This window comes from Hyla sarda, chromosome 12, assembly GCF_029499605.1.
Source record: "Hyla sarda isolate aHylSar1 chromosome 12, aHylSar1.hap1, whole genome shotgun sequence".
NCBI lineage: Eukaryota > Metazoa > Chordata > Amphibia > Anura > Hylidae > Hyla > Hyla sarda.
Genome location: NC_079200.1, coordinates 44244208 through 44250207, shown reverse-complemented (window position 1 = coordinate 44250207; position 6000 = coordinate 44244208).

The following is a 6000-nucleotide window of genomic DNA, read 5'->3' as shown; positions in this document are numbered from 1 at the left end:
TACTCCAAACCGTGTTCAACAACGGTTTTGACTCCAGTTTAAAAACCGTATTGCAACCGCATACCTTTTTTTTTTTTTTAACATGGACGTCAATGGGAAACGCACATGTATACGGTTCCATACGGCAAAACCGTATGCGTTTTTTCTTTGCACATGCGCATTTGCATCCTAAAGTTCCCACCCAAGACCCCTCCCATTAAAAATGGACAGAATTTAAAAAAAACGTATGGTTTTAAAAAAATAATAAAAACGGACGGAACTGTATGCACTTTTAAAAACAGTATACTGTTTAAAAACGCATACGGTTTACTTTTTCCAATACTGTTCCATCCGTTTTTTTTCCCATACGGTTTTTGATAGAAAACGTATGCGGGAACCGTAGTTGAAAAACGTGATGTGAACCCAGCCTTAGAGATTAAAAGCTCTGAATTACTCATGAAAGTTAATTTTTGTGGGGTTTGTGCTATTTACCAGATGTCTGCTAAATACTTTCACTAATTTAAGAAATAAATGAAGAACTAATTTAAGAAATAAAACCTGAAATGTGTCGGCAATGAAGTGATCAAGGCGGCCATAAGTCCACTGCATGAATATAAATTAATCGGAAATGTGGGCGCGTATTGAGGGTTATTGCGAACTCACATGGTGTTTCCCACAAGGTTGTCAGAAAGCCGGGGGTTCTCCGAGTGCTCATTGGTGGCATTTATTTACCAATAAAACCATGCAAGGCGTTTCAACCCATATGCCAAAGGCCTTCATCAGGCCATGATGAAATCTTATAGCAAAAGAAGAAAAAAACGAGCAATTGCTACTGAATCATATTGATAAATGTTATTGATACAAATGCCAATTAAAAAGTCACCACATGTGACTAAATAGAGTAAAAAAAAACTAATTACCAAGAAAATAGTATTAAAGGGGTATTCCAGGCAAAACCTTTTTTTTATATATATCAACTGGCTCCGGAAAGTTAAACAGATTTGTAAATTACTTCTATAAAAAAAAATCTTAATCCTTCCAATAGTTATTAGCTTCTGAAGTTTTCTGTCTAACTGTTCAATGAAGATGTCACGTCCCGGGAGCTGTGCATGATGGGAGAATATCCCCATAGGAACTGCACAGCTCCCAGGACGTGAGTCATCAGAAAGCAGTTAGACAGAAAACAACAACTCAACTTCAGAAGCTAATAACTATTGGAAGGATTAAGATTTTTTTAATAGAAGTAATTTACAAATCTGTTTAACTTTCCGGAGCCAGTTGATATATATAAAAAAAAGTTTTGGCCTGGAATACCCCTTTAAAGCAAAACATGAAATGTGAACAGTTACAACCACAATACATGGTAGAGAAAAGATGGTAGACACCTCATTTACCCATAGTGAACGCCTGTCTGCACTGTCCCAACGTACAACCTTTTTTTTAAATATATATATATATATATATATATATATATATTTAAAAAAAAAAGGTTGTAGTTTTGCAACATCTGGAGGTCCGCAGGTTGGAGACCACAGCTTTAGTGCTTTCCTTTCCTAAACCTGTGCGGCCATGTCCAATGCTGGCTCAACGGTGGGTGAAGGTCCCTCGGAGACAACTATGTCGCAGGATAGTATTGCACAGCCCCGGAGGCGTCGCTGCTTTCACAAAAAAATGTTTTAATGTATTTTGACGCCTTAACATTTTCTGACATTGCTAAGTGTGTTTTCTATGTGCAAAATTTCTTGGCGGTGATTTTTCGCCCCCCAAAAAAAACCTAAAGGCACAAAATTGCGCCAAAGATCAATTGGCGCAAATGACGAATTACTGACCAAAGTAATAATCACACACACGACAGTGTGATTTTGATAAAGTTGTAAAAATGACAGTGGAGAGAATGCGCCAAACTTTGGCGCAAAAAGACACTGCGCCAAAGTTACGTTAAAAAAAGCACATAAATCCTTTGATAAATACCCCCCCATAGTGTACACAATATGTGGATAGTAACACGACGAACAATATTTTGGTGCTGTAATTTTTTGGGTCTAATCATCATGAAATCTTGCCCAGTTGCTTCCATTAGGAGAATCTATTATCTGAATGTATTATAGATAATATTATAAAGCACCAACAGATTCTGTAGCGCTGTACAGAGATCTTCAGAGTCCATTTCCCCAATGGAGCGCATGGTCAGATTTCAACATGTGACGCAGAAATGCAATCATGAGGAAAACACATGTCCCTGCAGATGTTGCTCTTGTTCCGAATCAGACCCAGGACCGCAGTGCTGCAAGACAACAATGCTAACACAGAGCTGCCATATGGATTTTTTCATCTGATTTTTCTTTCTCCTGGAGTCAAATTACCCTAACCCTTTGTCTTAGGTCCCTTCTCTTCTCCGGCTCTGTATATGCAGCCAGGCCAAACATTCATGTTACTAGCCCAACCAGGGCTGATAACTGTATGTTATCTTCTTTCCGTGGCCAGCATTTAATCAGTTTTGTCCTCTATCTAAATGTTTTGTATAGATTTATCTTGTTTGCTGCCCAAAACGTGTCTGGTTTTGAATGGGAAAAAAGCCAGATACACATCTTAAAATCAAATACTGTGCTTGAGAAGTGTGTACAGTGATTTGCATTCAAATTCTATGATGAAAACAGAAGAGGTCACTGACAACAGTCTGTGTCTTTATCAGCAGTAAAAAAACAAAAAAACACTTAAACAGATGTATCTGCTGTCTTGCAAAATGGTTTGGAAGCATTGTTTGGCCAATATAGAGCAGTTTTGTTGTGTGCCTTTTCTGTATGGCCATGCTTTGGCATGGGTGGTATCATTACTTGCACATTGTATGACCTTGCACTATACAGTGGGGATCAAAAGTTTGGGTACCCCAGGTAAAAATTTGTATTAATGTGCATAAAGAAGCCAAGGAAAGATGGAAAAATCTCCAAAATGCATCAAATTACAGATTAGACATTCTTATAATATGTCAACAAAAGTTAGATTTTATTTCCATCATTTACACTTTCAAAATAAAAGAAAACAAAAAAATGGCATCTGCAAAAGTTTGGGCACCCTGCAGAGTTAATATCTTGTACTGCCCCCTTTGGCAAGTATCACAGCTTGTAAATGCTTTTTGTAGCCAGCCAATTCTTGTTTGAGGTATCTTTGCCCATTCTTCCTTACAAAAGTCTTCCAGTTCTTTGAGATTTCTAGGCTGTCTGTCACGCACTGCTCTTTTAAGGTCTATCCATAGATTTTCAATGATGTTGAGGTCAGGAGATTGTGAAGGCCATGGCAAAACCTTCAGTTTACGCCTTTTGATGTAATCCCCCGTGGATTTCGAGGTGTGTTTAGGATCATTATCCATTTTGGGAAGCCCTCCTCTCTTTAACTTCAGCTTTTTCACAGATGGCATCAAGTTAGCATCCAAAATTTGCAGAAATTTTATTGAATCCATTTTTCCTTCTACTCGTGAGATGTTCCCTGTGCCTCTGGCTGCAATACAACCCAAAGCATGATTGATCCACCCCCATGCTTAACAATTGGGCAGAGGTTCTTTTCATTAAATTCTGTTCCCTGTCACGCCGAGCGCTCCGGGTCCCGCTCCTTTCCCGGAGTGCTCGCGGCGTGCTTCTGCATGCAGCGCTCCGGTCGGCACCGCTGACTGCGAGCGATGCTTCCATATTCCCGGAGGGGATGCGATCCGAGGTGCGGGACGTGCCCGCTCTCGGATCGTGCCCCGTGTCTCTCACCCACCACGTCCCCCTTCACTGCCCTCCCGCTCTCTAGGGCGCGCGCCGGCTCTATGAAATTTAAAGGGGCAGTGCACCACTAATTGGTGCCTGGCCCAATCAGTTTAAAACATATAAAAACCCACTTCCCCTTCCTGTCCTTCCCGGATCTTGTTGCCCTAGTGCCCTGAGAAAGCGTTTTTTGTATCCCAAGCCTGTGTATCCAGACCCTTGCCGTTGCCCCTGACTATGAACCATTGCTGCCTGCCCAGACCTTCTGCCACATCTGACCTTGCTCTTGCTTTGTCCTCGTGTACAGCGCCTGTCTCAGCTGTCAGTGAGGTTGAGTCGCTATCGGGTGGAACGACCTGGGGGTTACCTGCCGCTGCAAGTCCATCCCGCTTTGCGGCGGGCTCTGGTGAAAACCAGTAACCCCTTAGATTCCGTTCCCCTGGTACGGCCCACGCCATCACCTCACTGACACAGAGGATCCACCTCCAGTGTCCTCTCTGCATACCTGTCTGGATTCTGACATTCCCCTTCTTCTCCAAACGTACCTTTGCTCATTCAGGCCAAAAAGTTCAATTTTAACCTCATCGGTCCACAGCACTTTTTCCAAAATGCATCAGGCTTGTCTATATGTTCATTTGCAAAGTTCAAATGCTGATTTTTGTGTTGAGGACATAGAAGGGGTTTTCTTCTGATGCCTCTTCCATGAAGACCATATTTGTACAATTATCTCTTTATAGTGGAATAGTGTACCACAACTCCAGTGTCTGCCAGATCTTTCTGGAGGGATTGTGCAGTCAAACGTGGATTTTGAATATTTTTTCTCACAATCCTGCGAGCTGTTCTGCCTGATATTTTTCTTGGTCTTCCAGATCTTCCTTTAACTTCCACTGGTCCTGATGACTGCCATTTGTTAATTGCATTCTGAACAGAGGATATTGACATCTGAAAACATTTTGCTATCTTCTTGTAGCCTTCTCCAGCTTTGTGAGCGTCAACTATTTTCAGTTTCAGATTTCTAGACAACTGCTTAGAAGAACCCATGGTGCTGATTGTTGGGGCAAGGTCAGATGAGTCTGGGCATTTAAAACCTTTGAGATTGACATCCCCTGGTCTTCCCAGATGATGATTGAGAACAATCCATGACACTGGCAGGTCTCAGCTTTGCAAAGGGGGCAGTGCATGCTATAAATTCTGCAGGGTGCCCAAACTTTAGCAGATGCCATTTTTTGTTTTCTGATATTTTGAAAGTGTAAATGATGGAAATAAAATCTAACTTTTGTTGACATATTATAAGAATGTCTAATCTGATTCTTATGCCTTTTGGAGATTTTTCCATCTTTCCTTGGCTTCTTTATGCACATTAATACAAATTTTTACCTGGGGTGCCCAAACTTTTGATCCTCACTGTATAAGGGGAGGAGGGGACAAAAGAAGGTTTGCATCTATTGCAAGGCTGGCACTGTATGTTGCACACCAGTATAATGCATATGCAGTCTGTTACAGTATGTGAGGCTTAGACCTTGATGTGAGAGCGACACACTTTTATTAACCCATTACTAGTGTATAATATAGATTTATTTACAGGATGACTGTTCTGCTTGTCTGGTATCATTATAGTTTGATTTTCTTTTAGGGTATGTTCACACAAAGTGGATTAATCATGGGAAATCTGCAATTTTGTAAAGTTGTAGAAAACCAATATATTCACAGATTTCCACAGCTTAATCTACTTCAGCTGCAGATTTATTGCAGATTTTGACTTCTCTAGTGACGGCATCAGAGAAAATCCGCACTAATGGTATGTTCACATAATGTATATTCTGCAGATCATATGCTGTGTGAATCAATATAAATGAACACAGCATGAAATCTGCCACATATATGGTACATGTGAACATACCCTACACCTTCAGTACATGTGAACACACTCTATATTTACAGTACTTGTGAACACACCCTATATCTTCAGTACATGTGAACATACCCTATAATCTGGAGTACATGTGAACATACCCTATATCTGCAGTACATGTGAACACACCCTATATCTGCAGTACATGTAAACATATCCTATATCTGCAGTACATGTAAACACACCCTATATCTGCAGTACATGTAAACACACCCTATATCCGCAGTACATGTAAACACACCCTATATCTGCAGTACATGTAAACACACCCTATATCTGCAGTACATGTAAACACACCCTATATCTGAGGTACATGTAAACACACCCTATATCTGCAGTGTATGCAGCACGTGAACACACCCTATA